Below are 16,637 nucleotides of genomic sequence, written 5' to 3'. Positions count from 1 at the left end.
ACCTAAATATATAGCAGAAAATCTTCGGTGTCCCTCTTCTTCACTTATGGTATTGGTCAACATTAGGTATAAAGAGGGTCCTGCTGGATGTCACCAAGGTATGTCATGGGATGGCCGTGCTTCTTTTGTAAGTCAGTTTCATCAAATTGTACACCAGGGTTCATCAGAGTTTGCTTAAATATCAAGGTAGAAGGAGATTCTATTTATAAGGGGCAGTTGAAAAGTATCAATTTAAGGGTGTTGCCTCAGCAGATATGCATTGTAGTGCAACTCCAATGTGGGTATATAACCACCGACATGTAGGCAAGGGATTAGTATGGCATTTGTGTCTTTCCAACGTGCGAGCAGTAAATGCAGAAACATGAACTATGGTGACATTGTCACCAAATACGTCCAAACAGGACCAGCATGTTGTTGTTATTTTCTTTCTGCTGAAGGACAAACACCAGGGGACATTCATCAGAGGATGAAGAATGTGTATGGGACAGTACATCTGTCAAAAACCAACTGTAACAATGGATTCTGCTGCTTCATGATAACATCCATCCCCATATCTCAAATTTCATAACTCAGAAGGTCTGCAGGATGTGCAACAGGCAGTTAAGACTCCATGCAGCAGAACACAGTGTTTTACCAAATAAGTATTTTCAACCTGGTGCTTTGGTGGGATTATTGCCTCAGTACTCACGGTGATTTTGCTTGATTGGCATACTGATTCTGAATTGTGTGGTTTTCAAACAGAAAGGTTTTGATTGCCCCTTTAATATTATAATGGTTAGTCAGTTGATGCCATAATCTTCTTCTTCTTCTTCTTCTTCTTCTTCTTCTTCTTCTTCTTTAGTTTGCTAGTGCCATCAGGAATGTAAGCAGGAAGGCTTGTAGCTGCAACTCTTATGCCCTCATTTACAGTACAGTCTTGCCCACAGTTTTGCTACCTCCTCTTCTCAGGATGTAGAAAACATTTTCGTTCTCTGCTCCATCTTGATTGCAGACATTGTCAGCTGCTGCTTGCTCAGCAGCTTTTTCCTCTCCTGCATTAAAAGAAAAAGGTGCTAATATAACATACAATGACTGTGAAAGGACCTTCTAATACTATATATGTCTTACATTTTAGGCCCAAAACATTGTAAAATATAAAAATACTATCATCATACATTTAAGCTCAGTAGCCCAGTCCAATTATTAACTCATTAGTTTATTCTTACTCATCAAATTCACATCAGAATTATTAGCTTACCTGAGCTAGAACATTGATATTTCAATGTGTTAGCTTCCATATCTTCAGACAGGTCACTCATAATCATCAGTCAACATTACTTAGAGTTCACACATTGACAAAACCGACCATGCAAACTGTGACAATGGATACATTCCCATTTTGCTCCTAACAGGAGACTACTTCCTTCATGTTCATCAGTGTCACCCATCCAGTAACAGTTATTTACAATATTTGGACATACATCTTTTATGCTCTGAAAGCAGCTTCATAAATAGTACTTAAAACTGGAAAAAAATCCAAAATGACAAAAATGGGCGTAATTTCCTTGTTTAGTCTTAGCAAAATTCAGTGATAATCGATTTGCTTTGAACCATCCATTGATGTTTAAAAATATTTCATTAGATGCTTTTCACTAAGGGACAGGTGCAACTGTTTATTCCTATACTTGTATCATCTGCAAAAATGACAAAACTTTGATAGACACGGAACTGTTAACACTGCTTTTTGCCATACGCATAAGAAGAAAAAAAAACCATGAACCTCCTGTGTCTACTATTCACTAAGATTTTAGCTTTTATAGGGAAAAATATTGTGGTTCACAAAATCAAAAGCCATAGCCAGGTCACAAAATATTCCCAGTGGTAGTACGTGCTGACTTATTTATTCTAGTACATCACCTCTTGAGGTAAATATGGCCTATGAAGTTGGCAGACCTTTTTGAAATCCCAAAGGTTGCCGGTGCCTTTCTCAGATCGAATTGGATCCGACAATACTGGTAATGACCAAATGGAACTGAAAACACCATTTAAGGTCGATCATCCAGTGCTGCTTGTAATTGGTGGTACCCTATTTGTAAAGCCATGGTGGTAAAATAATGGAGTTGCTCCAGATTGTCTAAAGTCTCTGTAATGTTCGGGATGGGGGTACGTCAGTTGTTGTCTGTTAGTTTAGATATCTATAGCTGCAGCATAATCTATAAGCATTCTTACCATCTGAGCACTTCTTTAGAATGATGATTACAGGGACTGCTGCTTTCTTCTATAATTCTGTCCTGCAGTTGTTGACCAATAAACTCCTCCATCACTGGTCGTAGATGGTGTGGGACCCAATAATGTTTTTTCCTATACAGGTGGATCATTCCCAGTGGGAACTCTGTGCTGCACTAGTGGCATAGCCAACAATTTCCAGACGGGTTAAATATATCTTTGTATTCCTCTAATAATCTCTCCGTATACACTCCATTGCATCCTATCAGATGCAACACCTTTCCCTCCAGTGCGGTTAAATCGACAGACTGTCCTAGAATTGTGTATTCTACACCAAAATGTGTATTCAACTTGTCTTCCTCTAACACTTCTAACAAGGGAAACTCACTATTGCACTCCCCTCAGATTTAGTGGTAAGGTGACCTAGTAGATAGTGCATCAAAAACTGAACACAGATCAACCATAAAAACAGGTAGAAAGTGTACTGAACTGAGAAAAAAGAAGCAAAATAGAAACAGTGAACAGTCTAAGCTCAAGATGTGCAACATCGAGCGAGTTGGAAGAGCCACGGCATCATGGTTGTGTGCGCATGGTGTTCAACTGCGAAGTGGGTGAGCCATGTTCAAATCTCACTTGTGCCTCATTTCTTCATCCTTTTTTTCCCCCTCTACAAAATTATGAACTGTCCATTTGGTCATTGATGTGTTTGTTCTCTTTCTGTAGTCTTGGCAGCTGTCCTACCGTACATTGGTCCCAGAATATTAGTCATGTGGTAAGAATTTACCGTCGCAAGTAAATATAATGAAGTGAGAGCAAGCAAGATGCCACATAGTCATCTCTCACAGAAATGAAAATAACAAATAAACCGGTGTGAACTATGTTACAACAAAGTGATTGAAGTGTCAAAACAGAATGCAAGAGTAATAACATTTGGTACTTTTGTAGAACAAATAGGAGGTACTTACATCTGCACATCGCCTTTAATCATGGGATCCCAGTGTTGAGTGCTGGTGAAAAAACACAAGATCTCATATATAAATCTGCTAGTGGTTCAGACCCCACTGTAAGCATAGGACTCCTGTTGACATAACTGCCTGGCTGGCAGCAGATTGTTTGTGCCTTTGGATGTGAGCGTGTTAAATACATGAGCTATATTCTGTGGACAACATGAATCCAGCAAATTTAGCTCATGAATTGCATAACGAGGTCTGTCCTTAAGGGATTGGATGATTGACAGTATTTGTATGTTTATTACCTGCATTTGTTGGTATATAGTAAGTGTGCTGATGAAGATACAGTGCTGATTGCTGCAGGAGTGTGTATACCATATGATGAGAATGTTGATGATCTGTACAAAGAACTGATGGCATTTTGTTGGGTCACATGATGGAAATGCTCCAATACAGAGTAGTGTCCAAACCAATAAAAAGGCACAAACATAGATTATTAAGGGACAAACAAATGGAGGGAAAAGGCCCAGTTAAATACTGTTAAGGAGTCATGGAATGACCTGGAGCCTGAAGGTAGAATTTCAGTGAATTAGGAGATTATGTCAACCAACAATTTATTCAAGCCAGAAACGGAATAAGTGCAGTGCATGATACAGACTTACAGATTTGGGGACTGCATTATGCTAAGCAAATTGGTCTGGATTTTAAAGCTCACCTCACTGGCTATTAACTTTCAAAAGGAAACACAAAATTGTGACCAGAAAGATTACAAAATATGTGATCAAAAACTATGTCAGTGAACAGGAAGACCTTGTAAACTGTTCCAAGAAGTTGGTTACAGCAACTAACATGATATTCCAACAGTATGAAGATGCATAATATACTAGACAAGGATCAGTCCAGTTTTAACTATGAAATAAAACTGACACGTTATCATTAGTTGGAAAAGATAACACTATATGCAATGTAGACCAGCTGCATACCACTTCCCACAGTTACACCATATGATATGCCCTTAACAAAGCAGGATTTCTTTTATCTACATTTTACTTATGTTTGCAAGAATAAAATTATGTATTTGGACCACAAGCTCAGCAACAGGTGAATAGGGTGCTTGCATAAACCCACAGTGTCATTATGAGTTGTTGTGCATCAGGCAAATTGGAGAAAAGACTAGTGAAAGATTCTAATGAACATGTGATTGCTCCGTACTCGAACAAAGATTTTACTCTATTCCTTGACAGCTATACAGGACAGAAGGATGAGGCATTGTACAATTTTGGTGTTGGAGTAGATTTCATTACCGTTCCTCCAGGTTGTACACTTTATTGTGCAACTGTTATATGTGTTTGGCTGTAGAGAAGTGAAATAATATGTGAAAAAATTCTACAGTTTTTCAAAGCTGCACAAATGCACTGAGCAATATTGTTTAAGTGATCATGTATCTACACTGTATTATCAAAGTCCAAGCAGTGACACATAATCAACTTCACTCTCTGAAATTCCAAGATGTGTTCAGATTTGCTTGGACATATGCAGGATTTGATGGTGTACATGTGGAAAACTTCAAAAACGTTAAAAACATAAGTTTTAATAGAGCACAGGGAAACTGTGTGATAGGGAACCTGTTGCATCCATTTGTTCCAGCTTATGTGACAAACTATTATGTTTTCATCATTTCTTTGGGAGTGTCACCTTCACATTCATGTGAACACTTAAGACAGTCAAAGAAGCATTAATGTCATGTATGACATGCCAGATGTGTTTTCTGGTGGAAAATATGGTTGATTTGTCACCCTGTCATTAAATGTTTGCAGTTCCCATTTGAGAGCCACTTCCCTCCAGCTGCTAACGGAGTAGTTCTACTGAATCAGCTTTCAGTATAGGTACCTTCCTTGCACCTTGCTATTAAGACATTACACCACAACACAGATCCAAATTTGAGTACAAGTAAGAGACACATCAATGACTGGATGGACAGTTCATAATTTTGTGAAAAAAAGGGGGGAGTGGGCATGAGTGAGATTTGAACACACGCCTCTGACTGTTCAGTCCAGTGCAGTGACCACATAATCCTGATGCCATGGCTGTACCAATTTGCACAGCTTGAGCATGGATTGTTCACTGTTTCTATTTTGCTTTTTTCCACAGTTCATTACACCTCCTTCCTGTTTTCATGCTTGATCTCTCTTCAGTGTTTGGCGGACTATCCACTGGGCCATCTTACTAACAAATCTGTGAGGGGTGCCGTGGGGAGTTTCCCTTGTAAGCAAGCTACTGGTGCACCTTTCTGTAGCCTCACCCCTTCCTAACCAAAATTTTCTATGCTGAAGGGCAGTATCCAAATTCTGTCAATTTCCTGTACAGAAGATAAACTACATCATGTGAAACATTGTGCCTGATCCAGTTCCTCTTTCTCTGGCAAGGGCTCTACTACGCACTAAGTGTTAATTGTAAGATTGTCTCCCACACTCATTCAGAGCAGCCTTCCTGTAGTTTTCATTATTGTATCCTGCAGGTTGAGCCTAAGAGGCTGTGGCCGCAGTTTAATTGGTTGATCTACCATCTCGGGTGTTCCTTGTGACAGTTCAGTTCTTTCAACAGTGGAACAATGGCCCATCCAGCTCTACTACGTGCTATTGGAGATTGACTTTGGTGTGATGTTTCACTAGGAAGTCTATCCCAAGAATGGTGTGATAGCATATGCCTATGTTAGGGAGAACTTCCACACGCACCTGGAAGTCTCTCCTCCCCACTTTGAAACCTAACAATGCCGAACTGAGCAAGTGTACACTATTACCACTTGCACCACTTAGTCTCCAATGTGTTGGGTTCAGATTCACTGCACCAAATACACTCTGGCTAGCAATAGATACCTGTGATCATGTATCCAACAAAATCTTATGCAATCTTCCTTTTACACAGCTGGATAGGCAAAAATATCCTACTGATTTCACACAGGGATGTCAGTGGCCACACTGCCCTGTCCCCCTTAATGGAGGGTTGTGAGTGCTACCCCAATTCCACCTTCCATCTGTCTGCGGATATTTCTGAGCAGGATGTCCCACCTGTTTGCACCTTTGACACTGTGGCTTCGTACAAAATCACTGAATGCTGCCCAGTGAGCCAAGTCTATAACATATGACCTCTGTGTTAAAAACTACTTGCTTTTCCCTTGTCCTAGTTACTGAGTCAATTTCAGACAAAGCTCCTACAGTTGCTACTGTTTCGTCCAAGGTTCTGGAGCATTCGGTGTGTACTTTTTAGATGGCAGCTGGTAGGTCCCATAAAAACGCTTCAAGTGCTTGTTGCTTTGCTCCCTGCAGAATGACTTATTGGCATAATCTCATCTGTCAGTTTATAAGCATTAGTATTGATTTTCTTGATATGGTTTACAAATCTTTCGACTGATTCCCCTGGTTTTTACGCTATACCATTGAGTCATTCACGGTAAAACACAGAGGCATTCTTTCTTCTGCAATTATCTACTAACCCTTCCTCAAAGCCCACAAAGGACTGAGCATCCTGCAATTTCTAATTGCACATTACATATGTTCTAATGCCCCTACTAATTTTAAATAAACCACACTTAACCACTCGCTACTTCAGTTCCCCAACTTCGTAGCTTTATGCAAACTATAAAAAAGACAAAAACATCTTCCCCAGACCTACCTCATCCGGAAAATGCTGACTCACTTTCTGGGTTATCACTTTCCCACTAATAGAAAAGAAAAGGAAGGAACACGACTTGACATGGACCTGTACTGGTTGCCACTGCAGCCGAATCTTCATCATTTCTGCGATCCGTTGGTTCACCATTAAGCCTCCAACAGTTGTCCTGATACCAAGTGCAATGGGCTGTTGCTTCAGGATGGTGTGGGCGAGCAGTTGCCTGCTGTAGGTGGGTAGAAATACAGACGATGTAGGCAGACAGTCTGTTGTCAAGACACTGTATTAACTATCATTCAGGAATGTAGAACAGGGTACATGCAGTAAGCAGACCATAGACAGTTGCCAGCATCAATTGAGGTATAACCAGGGCTAGTCATAGGAGCCCAGCAGGACTACCTATGCTATGAACACGGAACTGCAGCCTGGAGAGGTGCGGTGGCCAGCATGAAACTCACTGCGTGGCCCGGACCACTGGACTGTGGAGGTGGCAACAGCTGGCTGGCAGCCCAGGCTCAGGTAGACAGCGGTCGCTGCTTCATAGCCCAGAGACGGCAAAGGTAGCTGAGTTATAAGTCTGAGACGACTGGCACAGGCTGTACCCCATAGTAGGGTCCAGCAGTGCCATTCGTGACAAGTTGGACATGGGGCTTAAACACCACTGCTCAGGGCTGTGTTTGCAGGAGGGACATGTTCCTGTATCACTTGGAAAACTTTGGCACAGAGCTCAGTGACCTGGGAATGGGTGTTGTCATGCAGCAGTTAGTCAGACTGCAGAAGTTTTACGAGGTCAGTTCAGTTCCCAGGTCATTGGTACACAGGAGTGGCTGTACTGAAGTGGTGGTGTCTGCTGAATTGCTATATTTGAAGGAGTAATAAGTGACTGGCATGCTGTGGCAGCAGCCTGGTTACAGTTCTGGGCTGCTTTCCAAGCCACTACAAGATGGACCAGTATTTCATTAGACCAGTGTTTTGTCTCCTTTTATGATAAACAGCTTGTCAACAGTATCTTTTAAGTCTTTATAGCAATGTGCTACATATTCATAACATAAGTAGCTGAATATATTCCTGTATATCTAAAAACAAAGATGATGTGACTTACCAAACGAAAGCGCTGGCAGGTCGATAGACACACAAAATTCTAGCTTTCGCAACCAACGGTTGCTTCGTCAGGAAAGAGGGAAGGAGAGGGAAAGACGAAAGGATATGGGTTTTAAGGGAGAGGGTAAGGAGTCATTCCAATCCCGGGAGCAGAAAGACTTACCTTAGGGGGAAAAAAGGATGGGTATACACTCGCACACACACACATATCCATCCACACATATACAGACACAAGCAGACATATTCAAAGCCTTCTTGGTTACCCAGGCCTGCCAACCCAAAGTTTGGTACAGATTTATTGATGACACCTTCATGATCTGGACTCACAGTGAAGAACAACTCCAGAATTTCCTCTCCAACCTCAACTCCTTTGGTTCCATCAGATTCACCTGGTCCTACTCCAAATCCCATGTCACTTTCCTTGACGTTGACCTCCATCTGTGCAATGGCCAGCTTCACACATCCGTCCACATCAAACCCACCAACAAGCAACAGTACCTCCATTATGACAGCTGCCACCCATTCCACATCAAACGGTCCCTTCCCTACAGCCTAGGTCTTTGTGGCAAACGAATCTGCTCCAGTCCGGAATCCCTGAACCATTACACCAACAACCTGACAACAGCTTTTGCATCCCGCAACTACCCACCCGACCTGGTACAGAAGCAAATAACCAGAGCCACTGCCTCATACCCTCAAACCCAGAACCTCCCACAGAAGAACCACAAAAGTGCCCCACTTGTGACAGGATGCTTTCCGGGACTGCACCAGACTCTGAATGTGGCTCTCCAGCAGGGATACGACTTCCTCAAATCCTGCCCTGAAATGAGATCCGTCCTTCATGAAATCCTCCCCACTCCACCAAGAGTGTCTTTCCGCCGTCCACCTAACCTTCGTAACCTGTTAGTTCATCCCTATGAAATCCCCAAACCACATTCCCTACCCGCTGGCTCCTACCCTTGTAACCGCCCCCGGTGTAAAACCTGTCCCATGCACCCTCCCACCACCACCTACTCCAGTCCTGTAACCCGGAAGGTGTACACGATCAAAGGCAGAGCCACGTGTGAAAGCACCCACGTGATTTACCAACTGACCTGCCTACACTGTGACGCATTCTATGTGGGAATGACCAGCAACAAACAGTCCATTCGCATTAATGGACACAGGCAGACAGTGTTTGTTGGTAATGAGGATCACCCTGTGGCTAAACATGCCTTGGTGCACGGCCAGCACATCTTGGCACAGTGTTACACCGTCCGGGTTATCTGGATACTTCCCACTAACACCAACCTATCCAAACTCCGGAGATGGGAACTTGCTCTTCAATATATCCTCTCTTCCCGTTACCCACCAGGCCTCAATCTCCGCTAATTTTAAGTTGCCGCCACTCATACCTCACCTGTCATTCAACAACATCTTTGCCTCTGCACTTCCACCTCGACTGACATCTCTGCCCAAACTCTTTGTCTTCAAATATGTCTGCTTGTGTCTGTATATGTGTGGATGGATATGTGTGTGTGTGCGAGTGTATACCCGTCCTTTTTTCCCCCTAAGGTAAGTTTCCGCTCCCGGGATTGGAATGACTCCTTACCCTCTCCCTTAAAACCCACATCCTTTCGTCTTTCCCTCTCCTTCCCTCTTTCCTGACGAAGCAACCATTGGTTACGAAAACTTGAATTTTGTGTGTGTGTTTGTGTTTGTTTTTGTGTCTATCGACCTGCCAGCGCTTTTGTTTGGTAAGTCACATCATTTTTGTTTTTAGATATATTTTTCCCACGTGGAATGTTTCCATATATATAAAATAGAAGGAAACAATCCACGTGGGAAAAATTTATCAAAAAACAAAGATGATGTGACTTACCAAACGAAAGCGCTGGCAGGTCGAAAGACACACAAACAAACACAAACATACACACAAAATTCAAGCTTTCGCAACAAACTGTTGCCTCATCAGGAAAGAGGGAAAGACGAAAGGATGTGGGTTTTAAGGGAGAGGGTAAGGAGTCATTCCAATCCCGGGAGTGGAAAGACTTACCTTAGGGGGAAAAAAGGACGGGTATACACTCGCACACACACACATATCCATCCACACATATACACACACAAGCAGAGAGAGAGAGTGAGTGGTGTAAAATCTGAATATTTGTAATCGGTATGATGTAACACCCAATATTGTGCCTTATTAGGTACAATGGTACATTTGTATCATGTATATGTAATCACATATGTATATATGACTGTACTAAACTTGTAAAAAAATGCTATGACGTTTGCAAAAGACACCAGTTGGTGTCTCCATGCAAAAAAATACAATAAAAAAAACAACTTATGAAAGGATAAAGAAATATTGTACTTGGTAATGTGTGAAAGCAGATATAAATCAGTATATTCGCCAGTGTGAAAGCTGCCAAAAGAATAAGATTACCGAAAATAAAACTAAAATGCCTATGAAAATAATGACAACTCTTGAGTGTGTTTTTGAAAGATGTGATGTCGACCTTGTTGGCCCCTTCTACATGCTGATAAACGTAATAAGTACATCCTAACCTTTCAGGATTCACTAACAAAGTTCCTAGTTGCTGAACCTGTTGAAAGGCAAGATATCAAAAAGGCAGCAAGTGATTTAGCATAAATATTCTTTTAAAACTTGGCGTACCATCCGTACTACTGACTGATATGAGTAGTAACTTTATTAGTGAAACAAAGCGAAGAGTATGCAGACTATTATGTGTGGAGATGATTCAGATGGCATGTTACCATCTACAGAGTAATGGCACACTAGAAAGAGCATGCAGAACCTTAACTGAAATGGTCAGACACTTTATAGACAGAGCACAGACAAACTAGGTTTCTTGGATTCCTTATACAGTATTCATCTTTAACATAACACCTCATAGTGCAGTCGGATTCCTGCCTCATGAGTTGTTCTTTGGGAGAGTGTGTAACATACCAGGAATTTTGCAAAAGAACCCAGTGGAGGTAATTAATAATTATGATGATTATGTGCTTGAATTAAAAGAACAAATGAGAGTTATGCACCAGTGCGCACATGATTTTAATGCTCTTTCTAAGTTAAAGAATAAGGAATACTATGACAATACCCAAAAGAATTTCAACCAGGAGATAAAGTTTTGCTATATGACGAAAGTGTTCATAAAGGAAAATCGAGGAAATTAGATAGTCAATGGCGAACCCCATGTGGTAAATAAAGTTAAAGGACCAAATTTGGAAACACATTTAAGAGGTAATAAGTATCTAACAGTACATACCAATCATCTCACAGAGTACTGTAATTAATACAGTATGGCCACAACATGTTTGGGAGTGGCAACTGCCATACTGTCCTTCAGAATTACTGTGGTTCAAATGATGGCACATCATCCAGATCTAAACTTACAAAGTTCCACTCATCCTCAGGATTGTACTATGACAACATGGGGGAAGTCAGTCTTTATAGTGTCATGTGGAAAATTGTAAGTTATTTCAATTCAGTAGAATTAAAGAATGAGTTTGAAAACACTGAAGTATTAGCTACTAGAGCTGTGGAATTCTATTGGGGAAGACTCACTTTGCTTAACATGAGTGCTTCAAAAAGTGCCAGTGCAAAGCAGGCATTACAGTTTCATTTAAGTAAAATAGAGGAATCACAAAGCCTATTCAAACAGTTAGCACCATGAAAGACTAATTTTAAAAAATGTGAACTTCTAAATTTTATTGGGGAAATAAGAAAAATATTATTTGGAACTCTGGATGAAGATGGTGCATCATATGTTAAGGCAAAAATTGATGTATTGAAGGAGAACTGAAAGAGCTGTTACAGTTAACAAGTTAATAAGAGTGCAAGTTACCATAGTAAAAGCAATACTAATGAGTTTTAACCAAACAGTAAGCTCCTTAGCAAGAAATGAGCAGATTGTCATACAGGGAATGAAGAGGCTTATTCAGTACATAATACAGTTTGAAAATAGCGCTAATAGCAGGTTGCAGAGAGGTGTTATACTGATAACCATTTATTAGCAGCTAATTCAGCAGACGTCTATCTTTAGTGAGTTAGAATGGGAATATGATAAAAGATTCCCAATAGCATTTGCAGAGGACAATCATTATCGGTTGCTCAAAGTAATAAAACTTGATGTGTTCATAGCTGGCAATGTTTTAAGTCCCTTGTAGACATAGTGTCTTTAACATGTATAAAATCTGGCCACTTCGTGTTGAGGTAGATGTAAAGAAACAGTTGTTTACATTTTTAGGGCCAGATGATGAAGCAAAAAGACTGTGAAGTTAAGTCATGATTGGTTGTTATGTAAAAAAGTAGATCAGAGTCATAGAATATGTAATCAGACGTTTGCCCTTTTACCTATCTATGACCATGAAATGCTTGAAGCTGGGATGTTACAGCCTATACCTAAAGATTGTACCCAAAAGTACATAGCGTTAAATGAAAGTGTTTGGACACAAATAAGAGGTACTGAATCGTTATTTGTAACACTAAATGATGAAGGCCTTACAGTGTTATGTAGCAATATGATGTCACAATAATAAACCTACTGTTGTCATTATTCATGGCACAGGAAAATTGAAATTTCTGTGCAAGTGTAGAGGATATGGTGTTCAAATATGAGGGCGAGTCAAATGAAAACCTTAAATTTGTAATAACAAATCGAAATTTCGTGCCATTATCCTGTAAGTTGGGAAGCATGCTACAAACAGAATGGCCTGTAGGTGGCAGAATAGTGCAGATGCGCACATACCGTCGCAGTATCTGTATAAAGATGGCTGCCCCACTTGCGACTTGCACCAGAGAAGAACAGTGTTCTGTTATTTGGTTTTTGCATAGTGAAGGTGTGACACCTATTGAAATTCATCGACAAATGAAGGTTCAGTATGGTGATGCATGTCTCTGCAGCAGCAAGTCTATGAATGGAGTAGGAAGTTTGCAAATGGTGTGACTTCAGTGGAAGATGCTCCTTGTCCAGGTCAGGCACAACAAGTTGTGACTCCACAGAACATTGCAGCAGCTGAAGCCATAGTCAAGGCAAACTGCCGAGTGACACTGAATGACATTGCAGCATGTTTACAGATTATTCATGGGTCAGCACACCACATTGTTCATGATGCGCTCCAGTTTCACAAAGTGTCTGCAAGATATGTGCCATGGCAGCTGACCCCTGAAATGAGAGAATGATGTGTTGATGCTTGTGAAGAAATTCTTCAGTGCTTTGAACGAGAAGGCGATGACTTCCTTGCAAGAATCAAATCGTTACTGGGGACGAAACCTGGGTTAACTTCCACCAACCGGAAACAAAGAGAGCGACCACGGAATGGTGCCATTCCTCATCACCAAAACCAAAGAAGTTTCGAACAGAACCATCAGCAGGGAAGGTTATGCTGACTCTTTTTTGGGACGAAAAAGGTGTCATTATGGAGCATTAAATGCCTAGAGGGACCACTGTCACCAGTGCATCATACACAGATCTCCTAAAAAATCATCTGTGGCCTGCAATCAAATCAAAGCGACGTGGATTGCTGTCAGCAGGTGTCCTTTTGCAACATGACAATGCAAGGCCCCCCACACTGCACGTACAACAGTTCCAACAATCACAGACCTGCATTTTGAGTGTCTTCCTCATCCACCCTACTCACAGGACCTTGCTCCAAGTGATTTCCATATGTTTGGACCACTCAAAGACGCAATGGGAGGAAAGAAGTTCCATTCTGATGAGGAGCTACACCACTCGGTGAATGAGTGGTTGTGTGGACTACCAAAAGAATTTTTTCTAAAGGAATTTATGCACTTTGTAAGCACTGGAGGACTTGCATTGAGCGTGGGGGAGATTATGTTGAAAAGTGATACAGCTTTGTACCACTTATGCACAATAAATAATATTTTTAAAAATATTTAAGGTTTTCATTTGACTCACCCTCGTGTTAATGCAGTCTGAACATATTATTAGAAGACTGTAACAAATAATGATGTAGTCTTGAATTTGAATACCGAGTGAGGTGGTGCAGTGGTTAGCACACGGGACTCACAATTGGGAAGACGACGGTTCAATCCCGCATCCGGGCATCCTGATTTATGTTTTCCATGAACCCTTTCATCCCCAGTGTAGCCATGTGGCCACACTACTTTCTTATGGGCCATTCTTGGATGTTTCCACCTCAAGTCTTTATCCTGCAGTTGCCATGTGGCCACACATATGTGTTTTGAGAAATCAGCAACAGATGGTAGCAGAATGCCCACATATGGGTCTTAAAAGTAATCTTTGGTATGAGCTACCATTCTGATGTTTCAATCAGCTGTTGTGTGCTATTAGTTGTTGCGCTTTAGTACTCCTCTCTCCATAATATTGTTAAAACTGCATTGTATCACTAAGTGTAAAATAATAACACATTTGTAATGATTTATACTCATGGGTAGATCACATAACTAATGAGGAGGTACTGAACAGGATTGGGGAGAGGAGGAGTTTGTGGCACAACTTGACCAGAAGAAGGGATCGGTTGGTAGGACATGTTCTGAGGCATCAAGGGATCACCAATTTAGTATTGGAGGGCAGCGTGGAGGGTAAAAATCGTAGGGGGAGACCAAGAGATGCATACACTAAGCAGATTCAGAAGGATGTAGGTTGCAGTAGGTACTGGGAGATGAAGAAGCTTGCACAGGATAGAGTAGCATGGAGAGCTGCATCAAACCAGTCTCAGGACTGAAGACCACAACAACAACATACTCAGAACACTGTGGGAATTCATGTCTTGCGTTTACATAATCTCAGAAACTGCTTCCTGTTTCACAGTTTTCTGAGAATGTCATTCCCCCAGAAAAGTCTAACTGATAAGGAAATATTAGAGCTGCTCCATATTCCAGATAGCAGAATATCCACAAAGTAATCATACTGAAATACACATGCAAGGGAGGGATTATAGTATTGATCGTGAGGACATCTCTAAACCTCAAGCAACAAACATAGAGAGTAATGGTGTATAACCTACCACCAGTAAGGTAAGTATTATATCTTTTCAGGATGAAAAATTATTACATAGTGTTACCTCAAAATGCACATAACTGATTGTTTATGCATACATTATGCTGCAGGAAGCAGGTCAACCCTCAAAAAAGAAGAAGAAAAACTGTTCATTGAAGAAAGGTGATTTCGTTTCGCCAAATAGTAAATGGAAAGACAACGTACCTCCACCACCATCTAATGAAGACCTGACTCCAATGAATTATTTTCAGATGTTTATTGATGATGAAATATGTGAATCCATTGCCCTTGCAACAAATCATTACGTACACATCAAAGATGAGGTTGTCATTGATGTTTCTTGCAATGAAATAAAACAATATATTGGTATTTTACTATTTATGGGTGCAGTTCCAATGCCACAATATAAAATGTACTGGTCACAACAGTGTTGCTTTCCTCCAGTTGCACATGTTATGAGTAGGAATAGATTGAGAGACTGCGCTTACACATGAATATGTTACCCGATATCGCTAATAAAAAACAACTGATCATAAAAAACATGTGTGACGTAAGAAAGGACATAACACAAGTGCCTGTAGTTGGTGAAATGTTATTTGAAGTTGTGAAGTGCATTAAGCTTCTCCAAGTAGTTCCAATCACTACAGCAAAAGCAGAAAGGTCATTTAGCGCCCTTAGACATCTGAATTCATATCTCCGATCAACAATGGTACAGAAGTGATCGAACAACTTGGCTGTTCTTAATGCCCACCGAGATGTTTTGGATGAATTGGATAGCTGACCAGTAATCAACGACTTCCTATTCAGTAATCCAGTCAGACGGTCGACATTTGCATCTTTCCAAAGACACACTAGCCCTAATAATGGCATTTAGAGCAATATTAAAAATCTTTATAAAATAGAGAATAAAATACATACATAATGTTAAATTTTCATTTTCGAAATATTATTACTAGTTTAGTACTGGAATGCTATAGTACTGTATTAGTTATTTTCAAAGACTTAAATATTTTTAGGGTGTAAGACCCAATTAAAACCTGCTGTTTACATACTTTTTGACTTAAAGTATTAGGCATACTGTATTAACTTTATTAATTGTGTTAAAGCATTAACTTTGAGTATTGTCTCTATTTAATGAACCCTGAGCCTTATTCAAAGGAAGCTTAACTCAGCTGTTTCGCTCATTAATCAAAGTGCTATTACTGTGTGACAGCAATATTTTATATTTTATTCTTTTAATGATAGTTTAGGATTTATTTAAATATAATTTCAGTCTTTCGCGAGCTATATGGTCACTGTTCTGTAAAAGTCTATAAACATGATTATTACTGTAAATTAAATTAGCTTTTTACGAAAATTCCGTGTTTTTATATTTTGTTTCTTCTTTCAAAGTCAAAAAATGTGTCGGCTTGTCGAGTTATCGAGAGTCCAGTTTGCAGGGTTCTAACGTTGGTCGTATGACTCTAAAATGCTTAAGCTTTAAAACTCACTATTTTTCACCTAAAGTTTAGAAAATTTCCCGGGACAAGACCCCCCAGTATGGACCCCCTAACCTAATATTTATTATAAGTCGGCGCCCCTGGTCGCACCAACTGTCAGATGGCAACAATTTTCACAATAGGTACTGTCGGGACTGTTTATGTTAGACTGTGGTCCATATTATGATATGAGTGAGCGAGAACACAAAAATGGGTTAACATTGGATATTTGTAGACGCCGCTACCCT

The sequence above is a fragment of the Schistocerca nitens genome, chromosome 5 (assembly GCF_023898315.1).
Source record: "Schistocerca nitens isolate TAMUIC-IGC-003100 chromosome 5, iqSchNite1.1, whole genome shotgun sequence".
NCBI lineage: Eukaryota > Metazoa > Arthropoda > Insecta > Orthoptera > Acrididae > Schistocerca > Schistocerca nitens.
Note: the sequence above shows the minus strand (reverse complement) of the source record.